General features: G+C 40.2%; 1 protein-coding gene across 1 annotated transcript in view; it reads left to right on the top strand.

Annotated features, from left to right (window-relative positions):
• The window catches only part of TUSC3 (tumor suppressor candidate 3), a 156,141-nt gene that overhangs the window by 114,679 nt on the left and 13,956 nt on the right, over positions 1–27,506 (top strand). The window lies entirely within an intron of this gene.

The following is a 27,506-nucleotide window of genomic DNA, read 5'->3' as shown; positions in this document are numbered from 1 at the left end:
TAGCAAAAATATTTATGAAAAGAGATTATCTTTCCAGAGCTCTTTCTATGGAAAAGACACACCTGACTAGACGTTTCCTTGTTTGCACTAACTTCTCCTTCAATTCCAGTGATGATAAATGACCCACTACTTCCCATTAATGTCAAGAGGAAGACTCTGAGTAACTTGAGTGGGTTAGATGAAGACCTGCATGAAAGTTTCTGTAAAGATGAACTTGTGATTTCTCTAAACCCTTTTTCTGATCCTAAGTTATGCTCACTCAATGAAAACTATAACACATTACTAATCACAGTTACCTTTCTCATGTGGGTGGCACGGGGAGGTGGAAGAGAAACAAATCAAATTCCCCAGACTATGGAGCAGCAGCCAAAACCTTAGGGTTTGGTAATCACTTTGCTCCCTCCCAAATTATGAGGATTTAGTAAGTGGATCCACACTGATGTAGATCCATAGCCCCTGTCCTACAGGTTCCAAAGCCATCTTCATGTTTGGGAAGATGAGCCCAGTGGTGCTGGAACAATTTTTATAGTGCTGAACGTGGAAACCATGTCTTTGGGTTGTTGTTACTACTTCATACCAGAGGCTACGGCAGCACCGCCAGCACCCCTAGTTCCAGCATCTATGGGTGGGCCCCCACAAGCATACTTCACCCCCTACATAGTGATCCACTGTCTGGGCTCCCCACTCCATGCAGTGAAACCACATCAGTTTTTCTGCCTATTGGGTCTTATGTGTCCCGTAGATGGGAAGGGGAAGATTTAGCCCCCAAATCCTGATCTTAGGCACACTGAAGTCAATGGGAGACTTTCAATTAACTCCATTGGTCTTTTCATCAGGTTCTAAATGCATCAGATAACTATGCATCAAGGTGAGAATATATCCTTTTGAACAGATAAAAGCATTTTTATGTGTTCTTAATTTCTAAATTATTAATTATTAAAATTATTAAAATTATTAATAACAAATTATATTAATTTGTTTTTAATATAAGGTTTTCAAAAGGTTTAAAGATGAATAAATGTACCGGAAATGTGCACATTGAAGATCAAATCAAGAGTTTTTCTGATTCACAGCTTCTCTCCTCATTCATAACAAATAGGTGATGCCTCTCACTTGTGGAATTTGGAGATGGTCCAGTGTTATTGCTAGAGGATTCAGGACTGAGCCCTGCCCTTCAGCTCAGTCCACCAGAAATTCTGCCTCTAGTGGTGGAACAAGATGGCAGTTCAGCAGTGCTGGATTCCTTTAAAAAAAGTGTCAGAATGCAGGGCAGTAGAATGCCTCAGGAGGAAGCAGAAGGGAACAGGGGATCATGGGAGGAGCTGAGAGGAAGATAAGGCGCTGGGAGAGCTGGGGGAGGACCAGGAGATGTCACTCCCCTTAGATTCCATCCCATCCCTGCCTCCCCCCTACCTGTGTCCATCTCCTGCTGCCAATGGGGCTCTATACTATTCAGGTGAGCCCATTACCTAGCTCCTAACATCCTGGCTCTAGCTGTGCCCTTAGCTCCTGGTGGCTCCTGCCTCCATGTTCCCCTGCAGTTTCTGGCTGCAGTTTCCCCAGCTCTCTCTTCACTGACCTGCCACTAAGCACACTCTGCCAGTGCCTGGCACTTCCCAACTTGGAGGATTCTTTGCAGCCAGGGCAGAAAAGGAGCCTGGCCTGCCACCATCAGATGTACTGATATGCTACCTTGGCTCCTTAAAGAAGTGCCGGAATGGCATTTCTGAGTATTCTGGCACAACTTTTAAGCACTGCAGTTCAGTTGCTTATCACCACTTTGTTTCATCAGTTGTTGCTGTTGTTCAATATCGACTTTATTTCAGCTTGTAGCTCCCCTCTTCCTCTCCTGAGCTGAGTCACTGCAGCAGCAAGAGTTTAACCCTCTGATCTCCTAGTAGAGCACCGCTCTACCAGGCTCCCTCTGCCACCACAACAGTGGTAAGGAAGCCCTGCAATCTACAAGACAAATCTAAGTGTTCTAGGCAGCATTTCAGGAGCCTCGTAGAGGGAGATATACCTTGTTGCCACAAACATCCTATCCTTGTTCTGCCAGGGCATGGAGTTTGAGAGTTAGTGATGCCTGGCAGCCACAAGCCATCAGTGTTCTCAACTCTTTCATTGTGAGTTACGTGATTTTGGCCCCTGCTGGAGTCAATCTCACAATGACTCGAGACATTCCAGTCCCTGTATGACTGAGCCCTGTGCAAGGAAGATCCCCCTCTGCTTTCCCCATCTCCTGCGGAAGAGCAACCAGTCAGGGCTGCTGTAGGAATGTTCATGCTTTTTGACTGTGGTGTTGGCAGTACTGAACCACTGACCCTCACTTTGCCTGGGAATGAGGTTTTGAGTCAGACTGATGTGCCGGAGGTGTAATTTCCAGTGTGGAAAGACATACACATGCTAGCTCTGCTCAAGCTGCACCTAAAAATAGCAGCGTGGCTGCAGTGTCATGGGTGGTGGCTTGGGCTAGCTGCCTGAGTACAGTCCCACCTAACCCCAAAGTACGTATTGGGGCAGGTACCGCCCAGGCCACCACAACCACACTCTTTTTAGGTGCTGATTTGAGCAGAGCTAGCATGTGTATGTCTTCCCACACTGGAAATTACACCTCCCAGTTGCTGTGTATACAAACTCCTAGTGCTCTAGATCAGGCTCACTGCCCCTCCCTAACCTTGCAGCATCTCCCAGCATGCAGAGAAGCCTGTTATTTCTGTGGAGCCCTGTCTCAGGCAGCAGTGTAATGGAAATAGTGCTTCTCTGGCTTTCTGTATTTAGATTGTGGTAGTACCCAAAATGTGCTAGGTACTTCTTGAATACAGAGAGAGACCCAGCCCCTGCCTCCTACTGCATTACTATTGATGTAAATACCATATTAAAAATGTACAAAGAAAACACAGATTTTTATAATATAATATATCTTATATAATAAAAATTCTGTGCTATCTTCCTTGTATATTTTTTTAATATAGTCAGGTTTGGGTGTTTTTTTGTTTTGTTTTTTTTATGAAGATTCCACATCCTTAATACAAGTATGAACAATTTCCAATGTGTGTTTGGGTGTTTCGAGAGGGGAAAGTGTTAGCAAAGTCAACATGCATCAAGATAAATAAGAAACTTCTGTTTGCATGTCATAATGCACTTGTCTGTCTTATTATTCAGGCTGTGATATCTTTTTGTTTTCTGGTACAGTCTATATAATAGAAAGTCACTGTAACTGGCTGACAGAATGAATAGTTTCAATGAAACTATTCATTGTCTCTTGCAACAAGAATTACCTAAGGTTTCATTTCATAGCTCAGTACTATCAAGCAGAGAATTTGGATGCAAAGAAATTTCACAAATAGTATAAAGTCTTACATACAAAAGACACAGTGCACAGTCAACCTGTGGAACTGATTGCCAGAGGATGTTGTGAAGGCCAAGACAATAACAGGGTTAAAAAAAATAGATAAATTCATGGAAGATAGGTCCATCAGTGGCTATTTGCCAGGATGGGCAGGGATGGTGTCCCTAGCCTCTGTTTGCCAGAAGCTGGGAATGACCAACAGTGAATGGATCACTTGATGATTACCTGTTCTGTTCATTCCCTCTGGGGCACCTGGCATTGGCCACTGTTGGAAGACAGGATATTGGGCTAGATGGACCTTTGGTCTGACCCAGTATGGCTGTTCTTGTGTTTTTATACAGACTTTAACAGTTACACATGAAAGAATTAATGTTTCCTTCTCTTTATGTTGGCAGTACTTAGTAATTGCTCCATTGCTTTGTTATTATTTTTTTAGTCAGGAGGTGTTTAGAGCAAAGATGAGTTTTAAAAAATATGCCCAATTGATAAACAGTGATGTATTCACTTTATCATTAAAACTTTAAAAGGTGAATTAGATTTTAAAGCAAAGTATTATGCTAATGCTATATATGTCTCATTTGGCTGCTTCTTTTCACTTTATATTTCACTTTATAATATAGAAGGATAAGGAAATAGCTGTCACTTCTAGCTATGTGATAGAATATACAGCATGTTTTTTCTCTTTAACAGTGTAGATTTAAGGTGTTTTTAACACCTTTTGAGGAAAAGGGAAAATCTGGACTTATCTACTATTCATGACAAACTTTTCACACAACTCTTGCTTATCATTTAAGTTGTGGTAGTGCCCTGAATGTTCTAGACCCATTCCAAATACAGAAGAATACTTGTCTATTGGTTACATAATCAGATCACACTTTTTATTTTAACAGAACTACTTAAAAATCTGTTTTTTGGTCCTAACTAATTATTATGGTAAATTGCTTGAATAGTCACCAATTGTAATAGCACAGTGGAAGTTGCTTAAAAATAAATACAAATAAATACAAAGTAGAAAATGTCATCACTAAAGAAAACTTTAATATTTGCACAGTTGCAGAAATTTGATGTTTATTAGTCTTAATATTAAATTGTTTTATTTCCCAATATCTGAAAAAGGATTTTAAAGATAATTTTGAAATACCTACACAGTTGTTAATTGCCTGAAAGTAACCCTGATTTACACAGTGCAGTTTTCAGAAATTTTGCTTAGGCTCTCCAAGTTTTAACCAGTTTCAGACGTATTCAATGAACATTGAAAAGTAATGATTTTTAGTTAGTTTAAAGAGTCACTTTATTTGTGCACTAAACTTGATGACTTAGATGTATGTCAGTATGAACAGGTGACCATCTTGAACCATTTAACTGCTAAAATTCTAACACTGCAGTTCGATAGCAACAGCTTAGACCAATTTTCATATGTTAAACATCCAAATTCCATGCATGTATTAGAAACTTATCCTAAGCTCCTTGATACAGGAATACTGACTATTTACATTTGGGGCAGAATCACCAGGCCAGAACCTTTCAGCTGCTTAATAAAGGGTGTGCTGGATATAAGTTGGGGCATGACAAGCTACAGTGATCCCAGCCATCATGGCCCTGTGACTGCTCCAGGGTATGCCAAACTTAAACTCTCTAAGGCCTAGCAGGTCTTGATCCTGTGAACTAATGATCCTAATGAACTGCTAGGCATCAAACATATTCACACTGCTACACAGCAGAAGCTGTAATTAGCTTGCACTCCACTACCAACAGCCCACTGCAGCAGATACAGACCATGGGAAGCCCTACCTCAAGGGGTCCAACATGCAGCAGCCTCATGGCTCCTTATTGGCTTCCTGCCCTATATAAACCCAAAGGACATTCCAGGAAGTGTTCATGCAACAGGATGGATCTCCTGTAGCTGCTAAAAAAGTGCCTGCTTTCTGCTCTTGAACTTGCTTCGACCTTGGCTTGATTTAGCCCTCACCTCCTGACCCAGACCCTGTAATTTGATATCAACCCCAGCCTGCAACTTGACTCTGAGCTTCTCCGCTACTCTCAGCCTCAGCTTTGACCCTGCTCTGACCCTTGATTCTGACTCCCGTTGTCAGGATCCTGACAGGCTTTGTCACCAGGGGGTAGGAAGGTGACAGAGCTCTAGCTCACTTGAGGACTGAGTCCACTGTGACAGATATGACAATATTCTGCAATATCTTGGATAAAGTGCTTATGGAATTAAGAAAAAATTAATTGAATTAAGTTTAAGTATTAGAGGAGTACATTATGTTGAACATGCAAATGTTAGTGTACATTTGTCGGATTGTATAGAATTTCTTTAAAAGGAGGCAGGATTAATGCAATCTCAGTGAAATATTAGGAATTTCAAAGGATTTTTTGTGTGTGAAGTAGATTTCCTAAGAAATTATTGTGGGGTGAGGGAAATGCAAATGACCCTCCTCAAGTCCATCCTGTGGAAGCTGTACTTTGAGCAGAAACCCGTTGTCTGGCTGATTAACATGGTCTCTCCAAAAAGCCAAACCAGATCAATGAGTGACTCTTACTCATGAGTGTTCTTGTTTGGCGCAAAGGGTGTGATGAACAGTAAAACTCCTGGGTGGGATTTGAAGGACTGCTCCAGCCAGAGCCCATATTGCTGTTGGAGTGATCTCTGGTAAGCTTATTATCTTGTGTGTAGATTCTTTTTTAATTTTGTTTCTCTGTAGTGACTTTTATCTTAATAAAATATGCTTACTTGCAAAGAACTGTGTGGTTATGTATAGCTGTAGCCATTACACTGTGCACTATCCCTGAGGAGAGAAGCAAAGCAGGTCTGCTTAGACAGACTGTTTCTGGGAATAACAGAATGAAGGCAGGGAACTGTTCAGCCTGGAAATACCCCAATCAGGAATGAGAGAGAAGCTGGTCTCCACCCAACTGAGGCAATGGCTGCGAAGCTTGAAAGTGGGTGCCCTTGCAGAATCACAGAGGGGGAATACAGGTGCAGTTGCCCTGAACTGTGACATCCCGTGACAGGGTGTACTAGGTCCAAAGGCCCCCCGCTGGAGGCCTTGCGGTCCTACCATAGCCGACCCCAGAAAAAGAGCAGAAGAGGTGAGTCCTCCATGCTGCTTAGAGAGGCTGCAGGGAAGCAGCCAATCAGAGCCCAGCTAGCTCATATAAAAGGAGCTGTTGAATCAGAGCACATTCAGTTGCTGGCTGGAGCCAGTGGAGCAAGGCTGTTGCTCCTGGCTGGTTGCAGCAGTTCCAAGACTGGACAGAGCAGTTGATGGCTGGGACCTTGGGAGCAAGGCTGGCTGCTGGGATTCAAGCAAGACTTCAAGCAAGGTAAGAGTGAAGCTGAACTTGCTGGGGCCACAGGGAAGTGGGGCAGGGAACAGTAGTAACAACAATTTAGTTAAAGGGGTGCAGCAACTAGCTGCTATTTATAGGGTCCCTGGGGGTACGTCTATACCCAGCCGCTAGTTCGGCGGCTGGCAATTGAACTTCTGGGTTCGACTTATCGCGTCTTGTCTGGACACGATAAGTCGAACCCGGAAGTGCTCGCCGTCGACTGCGGTACTCCTGCTCGGCGAGAGGAGTACCGCGGAGTCGACGGGGGAGCCTGCCTGCCGCGTGTGGACCGAGGTAAGATCGAACTAAGGTACTTCGAACTTCAGCTACGTTATTCACGTAGCTGAAGTTGCGTACCTTAGTTCGATTTGGGGGGTTAGTGTAGACCAAGCCTGGGTTGGGACCCGATGTAGTGGGCAGGCCTGGGTCCCCCCGACACGCTGCAGGCAAAGTGGCTGAGTGCCCTGAGAAGAGAGTGTATATAGGCCCAGGGAAGGGACTAAAAACACTGAAAGGGCCAGTATATATTGAACTTTTAATACCCCAGAAGGGGGATGCACTGAACTGAAAGAGTGACTCGGTTGGAGAGCTGGGTCGGTTCACTAGACAGTGAAGAGTCTTCAGGGACGAAGCCCCGGGGCACTGCTCCATTCCAGAACACGACTATTTGGGAATTAGCCCAGGGAGGGCTGCAGAAGACCAGTGAAGTTACTGGGATAGGCCCTGTTGGACTGATTACCCCAGAAGGGTTCTATTTTGTTTCATGCATGGATTATGTGTGACTCGACCGGAGGGCTGAGTCACTGAAAACCCACCTGAAAAAGAAAAACTTCTGGCAGAGAGCACTGCTAAAGCAGTGAGAGAGAAGGGGGACACATACACCCCCAGCCCCAATAGGAGATGCTCATGTGAGGTGAGTGTCCCCCGTCAGATGTCCACAGTCTGTTTATATCTTGGATAAATTTTTCTTTTAGTAGGGAAGAAAAAACACACTACTTATAGCCTTTTGATGTTTACATAATTGGTTAGGCCTCATGAGCTTATACTTGTGCAATAGTGAAGCAGAGACTTTAGAAAGGCATTTTTAAAGTAGAAATCATGTGAAACATCTCTTTAACTCTGCTCGACTTATGCATCAAATCATGGTTTGTAGAAGTTTATCATGCATAAATGCAATTTTCAGATCTAGACTATACATCATTTGAGGAAAGATGGTTTTGCGGTTAAGAGGCTTGCAGTTTTGAGCTCTGCCACGGATTTCCTGTTTGACCTTGGCCAAGTCACTTAATATCTCTGTGACTCAGTTCTCCGTCAATAAAATGGGGATAATTATACTTCTTTCTCTGACCCATTTTCAGTTTTGCCTCTTTCGACTGTGAACTCTTCAGGGCAGGCACTGTAAATTACTGTGGCTGTACCACACCAACTATCGTGAGGCTCCAAATATAGTTATTCATGGAATATAAATAAAAATCTGGTCCATCCCCAGGTTTTGACTTCCCTTTAGGTTTGATGCCAACCTAATATTGATGTTAGAGGTCTCCAATGACATTTTCATATAACTAGCACAAGCATGAGCTTGAAAACTTTTCCTTACACTGGAATACGCCCAGTTAATGTATTGGGATGAGCTACAATTTCAAAGCTTGCTGCTGCAAGATTACAAGCTTCTGTCCTCCTACTCATTGTGGCATTTTAAACTATAGGGTTTACAATATAAACTCTCTCATCAGTGTAAATCAGGAGTAACTCTACTGAATTAAGTGGAGTAAAGCTGATAAAAAGGGGGAGAAGAATTGGACTCAGTGTATTTTTTTAATTGCATGGGAAAAACTTGCCAAAATTCATACTTCATTAGAGATCATTCCCAGCCATAGACTGGTAACTACAATTGTCTTTCTTTTAATGCATAATATCTAAAGATACATATTTGCAGAAGAAAATCAATGCTGAATGCAAGTCAGAATAATTTTAGGTTGAGATTACTTTTAATCTTCTGTAATGTACTATATTTGTTTTCAACATCGGTTCTCATTAAATTGACAAAATTCTGATTTCCTTCCCAGGAGCAACAGTAGCTTGTTATCATGTGCAATTGAATGAAGCTTTATATAATGTAAAGATATATGTCACGATCATCAGTTGGATGATCATTGCTGCAAGCTACTGTATGTAATTTACAAAAATAATAGCTTGTTTTATGTGGGATTATATATGTATTTTGACTTCCCTGAGTAGTAAGACAGTGATCAATAAATCAGCACAGAAATTGAGATGTCCCTGCAGAAGAGTGAACACATACCACACAATAAACTATTAAGTACCAATGTACATGAAATAGATTTATCTAGACTGAAACCTGTATTTATTAGTAAATAGATATTAAAGTAATCTGTTTGGAACCAGTAATTTGCTAGATGATTTACAGACATAATACAATGTCCCTGCTTTGAACAATTTTCAATCCAAGGGCTCATTCCTGCAAAATTTACACATGAATAACTTGACTCGCATGAGTAGTCCTGTTGACTTCATGTAAGTGTTTGCAAGATTGAACTGATTGCACAATGCATATACAAGTGTTGGGATGAATCCAAGTACAATGTGATTGATCAGTTAAGTTTAGCATGTGCCATGTTAATGCCACAGTTAGTTTAGGTTTTCTAATATTTATTTTTCTCTGTTGGGAGGACTAGAGTTCATAGATCTCTTGGAAGAAGTGTACTTTAAGGAAGGATTAACAGAAGGAGAGAGAGCAGGTATGATCAGGCCAGGAAGACGATTCTAGTCCTAAGAAAACTGTATTAAAGAAGACACAATGGTGAGTTTAGGCCTATCCCTAAGGGATAGCTAATCATAAGGGTTGGGTTGAGCAAAGTGGGCAGATAGCAGTGAATGAATAGAGACATCCAGAAAAGTAGGCAGGGGCTAAGGTATGCAGGACTTTGAAGGTCAGGACAAGGATCTTAAATTTGATGTGGGAAGTGAAGAGAAAGTTAGTTGAATAGATTTGAAGAGGAGTTTGGTACAATTTTTAAACACAGGGTAGGTAATTTTGTACTTGGTTGTATTCAATATTTCAGATGTGACTATTAGGAAATTGTGACATTTGAATTGCTGAAGATAATTCTGTTTTGTACATAGTTGCCACTGGTTCTGTTGCTTGCTCATGTAACTTGCTCACAGTTATTTGTTTAAATCAACAGGCTATGGTGTCACTGTCTTACTAGGGAGTCACATTCTACTTTGTTTCGGTAGGCAAAGTGCATTGCATGCATGCATTCCTTGGCCACTTATGCCTAAAACATTCCCTGAAATTTTGGAATTGATCAGATGCAGCATTCCAACGTTATTGTGTTGCAGACAAACAAACAAATGCTGTTGAGTATAGGGCCTGACTTTGCACAGTCAAAAATTACTTTCTACCTGGTGATGTATCTCACAAAACAGGATTTGGTGTTGGGGTCTAACTAGATCAGCCATCAAAGTAGGACACCTATGCTGAGATCTGGTCAGTCTGTCACCATGAATGTCTATATGGCCCTGTCCCTACTATTTAAATAGTTTTTAAGAGAAGTAAAACAGAATTAGAAAAAATGGTTAACAAATAATTTCGTTAAAATTGTTTGGCATGTGGAAAGGGCGTAAGCCATATTTAAACTCTTTCCAGAAACTGTTCTAATTGATTCTTAAAATGAAAGTGGTTTGAGAGAATGGGCATTGCAGATTATTTACAGAGACTGTATAGGGGGCAGGAAAAGTGTGAGAAATGTCTTCTGGGCTTTTCTTCACTACGGGGGTAAGTTGACCTAAGCTACACTACTCAAGCTATGTTATTCACGTAGCTGGAGTTGATGTAGCTTAGGTCAATTTACCATGGTGTCTTCACTGCATTGTGTCAATGGGAGATGCTCTCCGGTTGACTTTCCTTACTCTTCTCAGAGAGCTAGAGTACAGGGGTCAACCGGAGTGCGCTCTGCCATCGATTTAGCGGGTCTTCACTAGACCCGCTAAATTGATCCCTGCTGCATCGATTGCAGCAGCATCGATCTCCCTGTAGTGAAGACTAGCCCTCAGACTTATGGCATTCCATAATAATCCTTTGCCAAATGGGATGGTTCATATGACACTTTAGTTTTGTGCCAGGAGCAAAAAAAATATGCCATAAGCCAGTCCTCCCAAAGTAGAGAGACTGGGAAACAGAAAATATTCCCACTATCCTAGGAGACTAATTCCGTCGTGTGGGAGTAGCCTGTAGGTTGTCAGTAGAATGCATGAATTTAGTTTTTTCTCCCTGGTTTAGGAAATGAGAACGAGATATAATGTATTGTGCCAAAATATAAAAACTCAATAAAAAAGCAACAGTCAGCATCAGGAATTTGGCAAAAGTTAGTGGTACCTAACCTTGCTGCTTCCAAAAACTACAGATGGGCCATTCCAGAACAGAAATTGCTAAGGGATGTTCTCAGGTAGGACCTATGTTCCATGTGATTGTGCTCTTCTGCCTGTTCATTTGGCAGTCAGCTAGTATGGCAATGGGAATTCTAGAAATACCTGAGGGAGAAAGACTTGGCAGTGGTTTCCTACATATATGCTTTCATGGATAGATTATTCTTCCCTGTCCTCTGAGGTCAAACTTTTCATTGCAAGGGGCCATGTCTTCTTTTAGTACTACTGCAATAATAATGACTCTTATAATTCATGAGGTGGCTTTGCCACTTGTGAGTAATAGAGCCGCCTCAAGCTCATGCTTGTAAAATATCTGCACCACACTACACCATGTATTCATTTTATCTAAATTCTATAAAAAACATGTGTTCAAAGAACATTATTAAGGTTGCAAAATATAGTAACAGACAGTAATGTCAGTTCAGCAGGAAGGAATCTTTATAAACACAAATCAAAACAAGGTAATATTAGCAAAAAGTTTCAAACTCTTTCCCACCTTGAGGATCAACCCATCCCTCAGTGCCTAGGAACCCTGCAAAACCATCTGATACCCAGCATTTTCTTCCTTCTCCTTCTCTCTTCAGCAGCCTTCTAATATACATTTTACTGAACTCTTGTATAAGGAGAGAGGAAGGGGAAGCCAGGATTAACTCTTTGTGAACCAGAGAACAGTTGGATTCCCACTTTGACAAACAACAAATATATTTTTAAGTGCTGCTTTGTCCTTTATGTCAAAAATCAAAGCACATTTTTACCTGAAGATTTTTTTAATACTACTTGTTTCAGTTTTTTGGAGCTGCAACATTTAAGATAAGGTAATTTGTCACTTTAATACTTTGCTTGTGCAATAGTAATCCTCATTATGCAGATTAAGTCTTTAAAAGATGCAAACATATTTTTATTATCAAAAGGTTTTTCAATTATTAAGCAAATTACTTCATTGTACAGCAAGAGATAAATTTAAGGTCATTATTATAGGAATTTTGCAATAACTATTAATCCGATAGTCATTTTTTTCATTATTTATCCTAAACTTGAATACATTTAATGCTGATAAAATGTTTGCAACTAAGGAGGAATGGAAGTCTTTTTAATTTGATAACTTGGTATGTCAAGTCAGAATGTAATGTGACAGCATAGTGCTGTGTAGGTGGATGTTAGACAAAATGATTGAAAAAGAGAAAGGAAGCTTATTGGATACAAAGAGAAAAATCTGTCTGAAATCTGTCTTGCAAGATATTTCTGCTCCTGCAGAATGAATTCTATTGAAGTGCATGGAGTTCTTCTTTGGGGATGGGGAACTCTTCCTGCAAAATCTAGGGGTTATAGTGGACCACAAGCTAAATATGAGTCAACAGTGTGATGCTGTTGCAAAAAAAGCAAACATGATTCTAGGATGTATTAACAGGTGTGTTGTGAGCAAGACACGAGAAGTCATTCTTCCGCTCTACTCTGCTCTGGTTAGGCCTCAGCTGGAGTATTGTGTCCAGTTTTGGGCACCGCATTTCAAGAAAGATGTGGAGAAATTGGAAAGGGTCCAGAGAAGAGCAACAAGAATGATTAAAGGTCTTGAGAACATGACCTATGAAGGAAGGCTGAAAGAATTGGGTTTGTTTAGTTTGGAAAAGAGAAGACTGAGAGGGGACATGATAGCAGTTTTCAGGTATCTAAAAGGGTGTCATAAGGAGGAGGGAGAAAACTTGTTCACCTTAGCCTCTAAGGATAGAACAAGAAGCAATGGGCTTAAACTGCAGCAAGGGAGGTCTAGGTTGGACATTAGGAAAGTTCCTAACTGTCAGGGCGGTTAAACACTGGAATAAATTGCTTAGGGAGGTTGTGGAATCTCCATCTCCGGAGATATTTAACAGTAGGTTAGATAAATGTCTATCAGGGATGGTCTAGACAGTATTTGGTCCTGCCATGCGGGCAGGGGACTGGACTCGATGATCTCTCGAGGTCCCTTCCAGTCCTAGAATCTATGAATCTATAAAAGGGATTAATTTTAAGGCCCCTTTCTATGAGTCCATACAGCAAGTGAAAATGTAATCCATCGAGGGCCAGACTCTGATATATACTGAGTTGCATGCTTGTGGAGTAAGGTACTATTTAATATGAATAAGGTATCCGAATATGGCCACCACAGAGAGTGGGAATAGTATAATGAAGTTGAACTTTTGTACTAGTATGATTGATTCTGTTTTATATAGGTTTTTATATTACACTCATCACCATAGTACTAAGAGAATGAGAGGGGGAAAATGTAATGGAGAAGAAATAGGACTAAAAACACAAAGCTATATCATAGCATCAGTTGTTAGGTGGAACTCTTAACTGAGTCCAGTAAAGACTTCTGCTCAAAATTGTGTGATTACAACTTAATGCACATTCCCCAAGATTACAACTTAATGCACATTCTCTACTGTCTAGTTGCCAAATTATCCACCAAAACTTTATAAAGTACCATGCGGATTCTTCAGTCTTTCTGCCAACTACTTAGTTAAAGGAGTCTCTCTCATGATCTCTCTTCCTAGCTCTCCACTTTCCCACTACTTGGTTCTCAAAATATTTCATAGTGTTGCCCTTCAAGAAGGGTTCTGAGCATCATTAGGAGTCATTGAAATGCACAATAGCTCTGTAACCTTATGCTGAGCATTTAATCATCACAATGCAATTTAATTATTTGAACGGCTAGAAGCTTGATACTATATTTGGTGCAATACTTTTCTCCATGTCATGTGCTCTCCTGACACATTTAAAGGGCGATATATTGTCATTTTTACCATAGTCAGTGCTGATAAAGGATCAATATTGTTGCAAAATGTTCTGCATAGGCTAAACAAGGCAAAAAACCTTATGGTCAAAGGCTGCATTTGGATGCACACTTGGCTCCCAGTGACTTCAGCAGGACTCATGTGCACACATTTGATGATAAAATGTGAACATTAATTTATTCATAGTGTATTCATTATAGAGATAAAGTTGTACAAATGGGGGCATAGAAAGGGGGTAAGGAGCGATAGACATTGAAGAGAGGTTGTGTGTGTGTGTGTGTGTGTGTGCGCGCGCGCGCTGTAAGTCAATATTTTGTACTGGGGAAAAAAATTAGTAGAATGATGCACCAGTCTGAAAATGAGGAAATGTGTTTGAAAAGTGGGAGATAATGAGTATAGAATTATAAACCCTTAATCATGACTAGCCTTAGTACCGTTTGCTTCAGGCAATGTGTCTGAGTTTTGTATGTGAAAGTTAAGAAATTACAGCTAGTAATAAAGTTCTTCAGCTTGCTTAATCACTTCTAATGCTCAATGCTTAAGGAACCATAGGAATTTCACACAAACACTTCTTTCAGAGGGATGTGTATATGTTTGTGTGACTTGCATGCCCCAGAGGTAGGAAAGCTGTAGGAGCAAATTACAAAATAGTCTGAGAGCTAGCAATAATCTCATAGTTGGTAGGATAACAAGCTAAGCTAACCAGAAAATGTAGGGGAAGGATATTGAGATTTATAAGATACTGATTAATCATTTACAAATCCAGAGGAGATATCAAAATTTGAGGAAGAATTGTTTTAAAAGGTTCATCAAAGAAACCACTCTCACAGACGTATTTTGGATAATACATAATTTGGATAATACATATCATAAGGCGTATGACTCCCATCTAAATCTGTTAAACAACCAGTATTTTTAATGTTAGTACTTGACAAGTTCATTTAAAAACACCAAAACTCTATTCTGCCTTCATTGTTTAGGAGCAATCTGTTTCTGCAATGGTTCAATATCCTGTCAGAATGTAAACTGCTAGAGAGCACACTCCGCGGAAAGATTTGGGAATATAGGATAGATTTTTGATGTTTGACTAAAGCTTTTTCCACAAACCTATGAGATTGGAGAAAAATCTCTCCCATTCTGCTGCCACTAAAGTATTTTCATTCATCAAAGATTGCATTAATACCTTACTTACATACTTCTGGTGCATGATGTTGGGTAACACTCTATCCTCAACTTTTTTGGGGGGGTGGAGGGCTTACAGTTTCTGGCTTTTCAAAATTTGTTTTCAGTTTGACTGGCAATTTTCACAGCAGCACAAGTGAAAAGGATATTTCTTAAGTGGTCTAGCACAGTCAGCTGAAGGAGTTGTACAGAGGCTAAGATTGTTATGTGGAAGAGGATTCAGAGCTGGCGGGACTGTTTTAAGCTAGAGAGATCAGGTAGGAAGAAGAGTGTTCTCAGTCTCGCTGAATAGGAGTGTGGGCAAGTTGTTTCTGAGCTCGGGGGACGGGGGGATTGAATTGGATGAGGTGAAAGGGTTTTGGGGGGCTCTGAGCCAAGAAGGAACAGGCTAGGAGGATGGAATCAACTGCTGAATCTCTCATTCACCAAAGAGTGAATTGGTATGGGACTGGGGGAGAGACACTAAAGGAATGACGGAGTAAGAGTTAGACTGGGGAGGGAGAAGTTGGGAATTGAAGAGAGGTGTACAGGGTTACAGAGAGAATTATTTTTTACCCACCATGCACTTTACAGTAAAAGTATCCTTTTTTTTTTTGTTTTTCATTCAGTGCCTCACAGGAATAGACATTGCAATGAAGTACAAAGGGTCATGCATGTTTATGGTGCTATATAAATATTCCGGTGTCACTTTAAAGAGGTAACCGTTGATTCTTCTGGGTTGTTAGATTAAATCTTTCTTGTATCATATAATTAATAGTTCCTTTTGTCTTTTTTCTGTCCAACATCATTTGAATTTAATTACATTTTTAAGGGAGTATACAATGGACAAAGTTCAATTTTTGTTTTGTTTTGCTTTTCCTGGTAGCTTTATTAATTTCATTCCATATTTAAATGGAAGTAGCCTGGTTAGGGCCTTATCCAACAAGCTTCTTCATGCTTTCTTCCATAATAGCCTTACACCTGAAATGCTGTTCTTGAACTGATCTGTAAAATCACTGTCCTTCTCTTCCTTCAAATCCCAGCACTACCAGAATGCCTAAAAGAGATTGCTGTGTGTAATCTTATTACTTTTACCCATATTTCCCTTCCCCACATTCTCCTTGTTTGGTATACTTAAATTTAAGTATAAGCTCTTCAGGGCAGGGACTGTGTCTTACTGAATGTTTGTACAGCACATAGCACAATGGCCCTCTAGGCACTACTGCAATACAAATAAAAAATAAATGAAAACTCTTTAACTAGGGCCACTGAAATGGAGATTCTGACTGCACAGAAAATGGATAAGTCACTCTCAGCAAACTCAGATGATTACCATATTAATGATTTCATTCAACAGCATTAGTGGTGACACTTTTATAGTTTCTTTGTAATTTCTCAAACTAGTTTGGAAGAGTGCATCTAATAACCACTTTCTTATAAAAATTAAAAGGGATAGTTGAGTAACTAATTATTGTGAACCACTGACCTGATTTTTATATATTCAATGTATTTGTATATTATTTGTAATGTATTTCCTTAGAATATCTCAGCTCAGATGTAGCATCTGCTTTTCACTGAGATCCTGCTCTTTCAATTTTCCAGCTGAGTTGACTGAAGCACACGGAGGTCAAGTGTCTTACCCATAGTCATACAATGAATGAACAGCTCTGCCAAGTTTCTTTTTCCTTTTAACTACATGACCCTAGTGTGGGTTTCCACCATTGTTAAACAGCACTGTAGGTTATTCCTTGTTAGTGTTGTCCATATCTTTTTTTATAAATGTATGTGTGTATATACACACATATATTATATATAACCTTCAACCAATAACAAGGGGGAACTTCAGAGTAAATGGAGCCATCATAACACACCCATGTTAAAAGAAATAACATTTTATCCAGAATTACTGTAATACCAAAAATAAAGCTGAAGAAAACTTTTCGTTTAATGGGTTCTGCAAATCTTGAAGTATACCTAAGTACAGAGAATTGTCTTTTTTATATTTCTTACAAGAGGGTCAAACTTTTAATTTGTTCTTTTCCAACTCCTTACTCCAGTCATCATCTATCTATCTATCCTTTCCCTGCTGTGCCTGATGTCAGAGACAGTAGCAATAGTATAGCTAGAAAGTTAAAAGTAAGAAAATCATGTAACTTCACAAGATTTTTTTTAATTTCTGAGTCTTTACAAGTGTTTAAGAAATTCTTCGAGTGGCGCCCCTATGGGCACTCCACTTTAGGTGTGCTTGCATCCCTGCATCTAGGATCAGAAATCTCTGCTAGCAGTGCCCGTTGGGTCATATGTGCTCCTCCCTGTCTCGTGCCACAAGCGGCAGCTATATAGCGCTGTGTGGTCCAATCACCCTGAGTTCCTTCTCAACTGTTCTTAGTGTGGGAGGAATCTTTAGCAGAGCCCTTCATAGGGAAGTCTTAGTGCCTTTAGCAGTCTAAGCATTTTCATTAAAAGTATATAGTTGATAGTCATTCCCCTCCTGGAATTTTTTTTCCTTCCTCCCCGTTACTCCCTAGGTTAGAATAGTAATTTTTCTACCTTTTCCCCTACATGGAAGTTCCCCATACACAGGTTATGCTTGGATCCCCTGGGTTTAAGAGGTGCCTCACCTGGCGTGAGGCCATCTCCGTAAGTGACGAGCACTCACAATTCATTTGATGCATGGGAGAAGGGCACGTACCACAGAAGTGAACCAATTGCTTCAACTTAAAGGCACAGACCCAAAAACTGTGACCTGAAGTTAAAAATTTTAATGATGGAGAGTGCACTATGGCCAGACTCAAACCCTGGCCCCAGTGCTTCTCCTGGGTAGCGGTCACTGCTGGCACTGTCATCTCCTGCCCTGGACATGCTGCACACTGTAAAATGCAACAGACTTTTGTAAAGATGTGAAGAAACAGATCCTGAGCTCACCTACTAAGGAGAGAAAAGGGTTCCCCCCAAGGTTGGTAGCCTTCACATCTTTCGCAATGAGACTTAGCTCTGGTGACTGCCCTGGGACCTCCAGTACCAGCACTACTGTACTGATAAGTCCAAGGACCCTAAAAGGGCAGGACCACATATGACAGTACTGTCAAAGGCAAAAAGCCTTAAAAGTCAGCATCTGCCACTCTGACTAAACATACGGCACTGAGGGCTTCAGCACTCAGAAGAAGGTCACTTCTTGCATTCTCTACAAAACTCTGCTGAAACACATCAATCCCAGTATGCAACTCCCCTAGCATTCTAGCATCTTCTGGCCATTCGGAAGAATGCAGACTGAACTCTGCACAGTCGACACCAACCACATCTGCACTGATTCCTAGACCTTTCATGGTAGTCCATGGTACCACAGAAGTTCAGGTTTCTGAGAGACCCGCTTGTGTGTGAAACCCTGGAGTTTTCCTTCCTCCATACCAAGTTACCAGCAGTACATGCCTCTCCCCCAGATGCAACTGATACCCACCACTCCCCATCACCATCTACCCCCCGCACCTCTCAAGTGAGGAGGAAGAAGAAGATAAAGAGCCTTACCCAGTTACACCACACAACCCCCTCATACCAGGAGCTGCACAACAGAACATTATGCATGCCCTCAGTACCAGGAGACCAGAACCAACCCAGGGCCTTGGTAGGGCACCCATGGATGCCACCCTATGTCTATGCCCCCACACTGACCCTATTGGGATCCTGGGCTGCATACAGGCAGGAGTTTCCCAAACTGTCCATGATTCAGAGGAACTGACAGATTTTCTCAATCCTCCTCTGTAGCCAGCCCTCCCAAACCTGAGGTAGAACCTTTTGAGGAGCACGAGGAAGGTCTCAAGGAAGAAGTCACACCACCAACCAACATCTCATCCTCACCAGATGAGGCAATCATGCTACTTCCACCTAGGTCTGCTGATGACTTTAAACAATTTCAAGAATTGTTTAGAAGAATAACAAAACCTCTCCAGATCCCATTGGAGGAAGTGTGAGAACCATAAGCTTCTGGACATATTGCACACCTCCACATTGGCTAAAATCACACTCCTGGTCAACAAGACCATATTAGACCCAGCCACGGTGGTCTGGCTGATCCCGGCCTCAATACCTCCGACATGTAAGTTGCCTGGTAAGAAGTACTATGTCCCCACAAAAGATATGGACTTTTATTCTCACCCCTTACCCAAAATTCCCTTGTGGTTAATGCAATAAATGAGAAGGGAAGACAGCATCACTCCAGGACAATCCCATATGATAAAGATTGGAAGAGGCTAGATCTCTTCAGATGTAAGGCATTCTTGACAGATAATAGCCATATTGCAAGAAGGTCACTTCTTGCATTCTCTACAAAACTCTGCTGAAACACGTCAATCCCAGCATGCAACTCCCCTAGCATTCTAGTCCACCATACATCTCTTGTACTGGAAGAACTATGGATAATTTAGGTGGTGGTTCTGTGATATGGATTTATGTCCACTAAGAACGACACATGATTTCCTCACACACATTACATTCCACCTGTGTAACTCAATTAACTTCAACAGAATTACACAGATTTAAAAATTAGTGTGACAAAGTGGAGAAACAGGCTTACTGAACCTGCCAAATTAACTCGATTGTGACCATAACCAGATCTATCACCCAGGTCTTCCGAGGTTCATGGCTGGTAGTTTCAGTCTGTGTACAAGGAGTTATCTTCCAGATTTGTAGACTTATGCCACTTAAATTGTCATTTAATATATCTTAAATGTATTCTATATTTTCAAAATCAAATAATAAATACTGTAAGCTAACTGCTGTTCACAATTTATTAGCAATAATCTTTTCAATATTGTGAAACAAACATTGCCCTCTACAAAACCAGTAATGGTGCCAAAAATATTTTAATCTTACATATGAAGTCACTTATCTATATCCTATTATAATGTAATAGCAAACATTTACATTGTACATACGCCTGTAACTAAGTAACCCGTCAAACCAGAAAGAAGCCTTGTGTAATGCAAATGAAGAACTTTAGCAGGAAAGTACTAATTCATGCACATTTGAAGGCAATTCATGTGTGTGCTGAGCAGAGATCAAAGACTCTAAATGTGCTCCTCTCTCTCCACCAATCAAAGAAAGAGTCCATGTGGGGTGTAACCCTGTCAGCATGTTTTCTGTGAGACGAGGCTATAAATGTGGATTCAGGGAAAGATCGTGGATTTCTGGACTGTTTGGACTCTTATAGGGAAGGATACTGGATGCAAAGTGAAGATCATCGAGACATTTTGGGGACTTTGGGGAAACTGGCAGTTTATTACACTCCTGACACCATTTGGAATTATAGACTGTTACTCACCTGAACATATATTTTAACTGCTTTAACCTCTCAGTAACTCTCATCATTTTCTTAGCTAATAAACCTATAGTTAAGTATCAGAGGGGTAGCCGTGTTAGTCTGAATCTGTAAAAAGCAACAGAGGGTCCTGTGGCACCTTTAAGACTAACAGAAGTATTGGGAGCATAAGCTTTCGTGGGTAAGAACCTCACTTCTTCAGATGCAAGATGTCTTGCATCTGAAGAAGTGAGGTTCTTACCCACGAAAACCTATAGTTAGTTTACTATAGAATTGGCTACTAGTATTGTCTTTGGTGGGAGAGCTAGAATGCAACTCAACCTGGGTGAATTACTGGTCTCTTGGGACTGGGAATAACCTAGAACATTTGTGATTTTTATATATATATATATATATAATGACCATTTATCATAAATCCAGTTTGTCTGGGTGGCAAGATAGCCTAGCAAGTCTAAGAACTGTCTATGACTCCATGGTAAAACTATTGTAGTGATCCAGGCGTTCACAGTTGGTACTGTTGGTGAACTCTAATTAAAGAACACACCATCAGTTTGGGATGTCTTCCCTTCTTTTGGTACTCTGCCCTGAGGTAGGCACTCACGGTCGTGAGCCACTCTAGACAGCATCACTCTGATTTTTGTCTCAACCCTTGGCTCCAGCATTTGAACTCTGACTTCAGTTCTGACCTTTGGCTCTGATCCCAGTTCTGACTCTGCTTTGACCTTGGGCTTTAGCATTCAGACTCTGACCACTAGGCATGAGTGCCTATGACCCGGTCTCCTGACAGATACTGACAAGAGAGGGAAAGTGATAAGTCCCTCGGAGGTAGGTGCTTAAGTCCAAGTTGCAGGGAGGTGCCAACATCAGCATAGCGATCCGTGAATAGGAAACTGCCACCTGGAGTCGGGCGGCATAGGTGCCTAAGCTGTTTTTTGAGGGAGGGAGTTAGACATCTGCCTCACACAACATTAAATGGGAGAAAATGGCAGGGCGAGAGGAGGAGGACATGGTGCTGGTCCCAATTTGTAGCCCAGGGGTTAGCCTGCTCATCTACAATGTGGAAGACCTGGGTTCAAGTTCTACTTCTGCCTGTGAGTGAGAAAGGACTTAAACAAGGTTCCCAGACCTCTCATGAGAGTACTAATCATTGAACTATGGGATATTCTATTGTGGGGCTCCCTCAGGGCCTGCATGTGATTAGGCATCCAAATGCCTTTCTTTCCCTGGTTCATGAATTGCTTTGGGGCTTAGGTAGGAGATAGACATTTAGATGCCTAGAGGGAGGTAGCAAGGGGCATGTACAGAGGCCCAAATATAGCTTCCTAGGGAAATTTTACTCTGAAAAACTTAGGTGCTGAATGAGTTTAGGCACCTACAGGGTTTGGCAGGAGTTGTGTGAATCACAATGGAGCCAAAACTGCCTAAGTCTGGGGTTTAGGCACCTAAGTATCTTTGTGTATCCCACTCCTGGGATGGAGTTTGAAGCTGCAAGCCACCAGGAAGTAGAAAGATCTGAATGATATATTGTATTACCAGTCCTCTGACCCATCTAGTTCTCCTTCTCTTGAGCAGTTTGGGTGAAATTGATAGTTATGGTATTGTCTATTAGAGTACAATAATAGAAACCATCAAAAGCTTATTACTAATAAGTAGGGCTGTCAAACAATTAAAAAAAACGTAATTGCGATTAATCATGCAATTAAAAAAAACGCAATGAATTGCGCTGTTAATGATAGAATACCATTTATTTAAATATTTTTGGATGTTTTCCACATTTTCAAATTTATTGATTTCAATTTCAACACAAAATGCAAAGTGTACAGTGCTCACTATATTTATTTTTATTATAAATATTTGCACTGTAAAAATAGTATTTTTCAATTCACTTAATACAAGTACTGTAGTGAAATCTCTTTATTATGAAAGTTGAACTTACAAATGTAGAATTATGCACAAAAAATAACTTTTATTTTTGAATGCAATGTCAAACTTTAGAGCTACAAGTCCACTCAGTCCTACTTCTTATTCAGCCAATTGCTAAGACAAACAAGTTTGTTTAGATGTGAAGGAGACAGTGCTGCCCGCTTCTCGTTTACAATGTCACCTGAAAGTGAGAACAGGCATTCACATGGCACTGTTGTAGCTGGCATTGCAAGATATATACGTGCCAGATGTGCTAAAGATTCATATGTCCCTTCATGCTTCAACCACCATTCCAGAGGACATGTATCTATGCTGATGATGGGTTCTGCTCAATAACGATCCTGTGCAGGGCAATGCATATTCATTTTCATCACCTGAGTCCGATGCCACCAGCAGAAGGTTGATTTTCTTTTTTGGTGGTTTGAGTTCTGTAGTTTCTGCATCAGAGTATTGCTCTTTTAAGAGTTCTGAAAGCATGCTCCACACCTCATCCCTCTCAGATTTTGGAAGGCACTTCAGATTCCTAAACCTTGGGTCGAGTGCTGTAGCTATCTTTAGAAATCTCACCTCTAGTACCTTTTTTGCATTTTTTCAAATCTGCAGTGAAAGTGTTCTTCAAATGAATAACATGCTGGGTCATCATCCGAGATTGCTATAACATGAAATATATGGCAGGATGTGGGTAAAACACAGAACAGGAGACATACAATTCTCCCCCAAGGAATTCAGTCACAAATTTAATTAATGCATTATTTTTTTAAGGAGCAACATCAGCATGGAAGCACATTCTCTGGAATGGTGGCCAAAGCATGAAAGGGCATACGTATGTTTAGGATATCTGGCATGTAAATACTTTCAACGCTGGCTACAAAAGTGCCATGTGAACGCCTGTTCTCACGTTCAGGTGACATTGTAAATAAGAAGCAGGCAGCATTATCTTCCGTAAATGTAAACAAACTTGTTTGTTTTAGCAATTGGCTGAACAAGAAGTATGACTGAGTGAACCTGTAGGCTGTAAAGTTTTAATTTTTGTTTTGAGAGCATTTATAAATTGCACTTTCATGATAAAGAGTGTGTACTACAGTACTTGTATGAGGTTAATTGCAAAATACTGTTTCTTTTGTTTATCATTTTTACAGTGCAAATATTTGTAATAAAAATAATTTAAAGTGAGCACTGTATACTTTGTATTCTGCATTGTAATAGAAATCAATATATTTGAAAATGTAGAAAAACATCCAAAATATTTAATACATTTCAATTGGTATTCTATTGTTTAACAGTGCGATTAAAACCGATTAATTGCAATTGATTTTTTTTTAATCGTCATTAATTTTTTTGGAATTAATCATGTGAGTTAACTGCGATTAATTGACAGCCCTACTAATAAGGTTAATGGTCTCTGTATACTCTAGGGCATTTGTGGATGCTGTCCCATATTATTTCTATACTCCAGATATTTTTTACTTGACGTCCTTATTTTGGGGGGACTGTTCAAATACAAACCCTTACTATTTGAATGACCTATTTTTTCCCCTGGATTTTGTAGGTGAACCTGCTTATTATTGTTATCCCAATATAAAGCTGTTTCTCCTCCAGTATCAAACTTTTCAGTGCCATTTTTTCACTGTACTCACTGAATAATGTCTTGTCAATTGCTGTGAGCAGATTCTGTCCACTGGGAAAATGGGTATCAGGATCTTTAAAAATATGTAAAATTTAAACCATTCTAAATTAGAAATGAATATAGGAAAAGATTACACTGGATTTTACACCAAAAATCTCCCCCAACAAAAACAAAACACTATGCAGAGGTATATTTATCTGAAACCATATTATTTGGAATTTGGAACTATTGTTAGGCATATCAATCTGTATATTCTGGCAAAATTAGCTGAATGTTACATTTCTGCAATGCACTGTAAAGAAGATAAAGAAAAACAAGAAAATCTACACAGCTTGTGATGTCATCTCCTTTTTTCAGATGGAAAACTGTCCAAGATATAGATAAATGACTACAAAAACTTAAATTCTATTGTGTTAGAAGGAAATTATATTGTAGAAAAGTCGTTTTCCTAGATAGAATTGACATTCTCCTTTGTGGCATATTTTTTTTTTAAATCAAGATGACTTAGGAAATGTTGGAAATAAGGGCTGAAAATAATGACAGAAGCTAATATTCTGTGATATGAAGCCAGTGATTGAACTGAAACCACAATTCAATATGATTGAATATTTCACTCATCACTGTGGAGTTAAAGTAAATGATGTGCCCAATGCTAAAATGTGGTGATGTCAAGCTACTGTCATTGAAGCTAAAAGCCAGCCATGTGAAGCCTAAACTCAACAATATTGACTGCAGCTAAAAAGCAACAGCTGAAGCAAAAATGTAACAATGCAAGTGAAGCTTAAAAAGCAATGATGTGAGGCTGAAAAACATCAACAAATAAGGCTGGCTAAAGATCCACAGCAAAAGAACTCTCTTGATATTACCTCACCCAAAGAGCATTCTGCTTTGCATAAAAGTGAGATTTTCCTATCAATAACTGTTCTTCCTAACTGTAGAAAAATGGAATAAAAGTAAGAGGCAAGGAAACAGGAATTTCTGTTATAGAAAGAGTACTTGCCGATGGACACTGTAATTCTTTTTCAGTTTTTGTTTCTTAGTAGTGACTATGTAAGACGTTTTTTGTGGCGGGAGGTGGGTGAGCCACACAACAAAAGTGCAGTATTTTTTTGTTTGTATGTTTTGTTTTGGCCATGACACATTGGTTCATTTGCTGAATCCCCTGGTCCATCTCTTTGGAACCTAGACAGACTCTCCTTGGGGCTCCTGGAAAAAGTTGTCCCACCGTCAGCCCTTTATTTGTTTTTTTTTTTTACCAAGCTAAAATTAAAGATACTAAAAGCACTGCTGGGTCTCTCAGTGTGCGCTGTATCTTGTTAAGCAGGTATCACCCCTTACCAGACCTAATATTACAAGGACAGAAACACCACCAGTCTTCTCACTTGTAAAAAGAAGACTGGAGCAGAAACACAAGTGGCATCTTTGTCTCCAGCCCTTTTTGTTTAATCTTTCTTGGTTCATTCCATACTCTGCTTTAGAAATAGGGAGGAACTGGTTGTGAATTTGAAAGTGGAAGGCAGCTTGGGTGAAAGTGATCATGAAATGATAGAGTTCATGATTCTAAGGAATGGTAGAAGGGAGAACAGCAACATAAAAACAATGGATTTCAAGAAGGCAGACTTTAGCAGACTCAGGGAGTTGGTAGGTAAGATCCCATGGGAAGCAAGGGGAAAAACAATTGAAGACAGTTGGCAGTTTTTCAAAGAGACATTATTAAGGGCACAAGAGGAAACTATTCCACTGTGTAGGAAAGATAGGAAGTATGGCAAGAGACTACCCTGACTTAACCAAGAGATCTTCAATGATCTAAAAATTGAAAGACTCCTACAAAAAGTGGAAACTAGGTCAAATTACAAAGGATGAATATGAACAAATAACACAAGTATGTAGGGACAAAATTAGGCCAAGGCACAAAATGAGATCAAAATAGCTAGAGACATAAAGGGTAACAAGAAAACATTCTACAAATACATTAGAAGCAAGAGGAAGATAAAGGACAGGGTAGGCCTTGTTACTCAAAGGGGAGGAGTAATAACAGAATGTGGCAATGCCAGATGTGCTTAATGACTTCTTTGTTTCAATTTTTACCAAGAAGGTTGGTGGTAGTTGTACGTCTAATGTAATGAATGCCAGTGAAAATGAGGTAGGATCAGAAGAGGCTAAAATAGGGAAAGAACAAGTTAAAAATTACTTGGACAAATTAGATGTCTTCAAGTCACCAGGGCCTGATGAAATCCTAGAATACTCAAGGAGCTGACTGAGGAGATATCTGAGCCATTAGTGATTATCTTTGAAAAGTCATGGAAGACAGGAGAGATTCCAGAAGACTGGAAAAAGGCAAATATAGTGCCAATCTATAAAAAGGGAAATAAGGACAACCCGGGGAATTACAGACCAGTCAGCTCAACTTCTGTACCCAGAAAGTTAATGGAGCAAATAATTAAGCAATCAATTTGCAAACATCTAGAAGATAATATGATCTGTAACAGTCAGCATAGATTTGTCAAAAATAAATTGCGTCAAAGCAACCCGATAGCTTTCTTTGGCAGGGTAACAAGACTTGTGGATAGGGTGGAAGTGGTAGACATAGTATAATCTTGATTATAGTAAAGCTTTTGATACTGTCCCGCATGACCTTCTCATAAATAAACTATGGAAATGCAACCTAGTATGGAGCTACTATAAGGGGGTGAAAAACTGGTTGGAAAACCATTCCCAGAGAGTAGTTATCTGTAGTTCAGAGTCATGCTGGAAGAGCATAACAAGTGGGGTCCCACAGGGATCAGTTCTGCGTCCGGTTCTGTTCAATATCTTCAAATCAATTATTTAGATAATGGTATACAGAGTACACTGATAAAGTTTGTGGATGATACCAAGCTGGGAGGGGTTGCAAATGCTTTGGAGGATAGGATTAAAATTCAAAATGATCTGGACAAACTGAAGTAAACAGGAATAAATTCAATAAAGACAAATGCAAAATACTCTATTTAGGAAGGAACAGTCAGTCGCACACATACAAAATGGGAAATGACTGTCTAGGAAGGAGTACTGCAGAAAGGGATCTGGGGGTCATAGTGGACCACAAGCTAAATATGAGTCATGTTGCAAAAAAAAACAAACATCATTCTGGGACATATTAGCAGGAGTCTTGTAAGCAAGACTTCAGTAAAGCAGGATCAGTCCAAAAGTGTCATGGAGAGGAAAATAAACTTCTAACTTGCAGGGGAGGGATAGCTCAGTGGTTTGAGCATTGGCCTGCTAAACCCAGGGTTGTGAGTTCAATCCTTGAGGGAGCCATTTAGGGATGGGGGACTGTCAGGGACAGTACTTAGTCCTGCTAGTGAAGGTAGGGCACTGGACTCCATGACCTTTGGTCCCTTCCAGCTCTATGAGATAGGTGTGTGTGTATATATATATATATATGTATATATATATAAACTGTGTATGGCATATACTGCTTTTAATGCATACACCCTCAGCAAATGGATGAAGTGAGTAGCAAGTACATGCACAAAACTAGAGCTAAAAGTTGACACTACATTTCCAAAGAACCGTTTCAATATCAGTATAAGAAACCAA

Source organism: Emys orbicularis, chromosome 5 (genome assembly GCF_028017835.1).
Source record: "Emys orbicularis isolate rEmyOrb1 chromosome 5, rEmyOrb1.hap1, whole genome shotgun sequence".
Classification (NCBI taxonomy): domain Eukaryota; kingdom Metazoa; phylum Chordata; order Testudines; family Emydidae; genus Emys; species Emys orbicularis.
The sequence above is the reverse complement of the archived record's forward strand: the minus strand, read 5'-3'. Positions and strand labels throughout refer to the sequence as shown.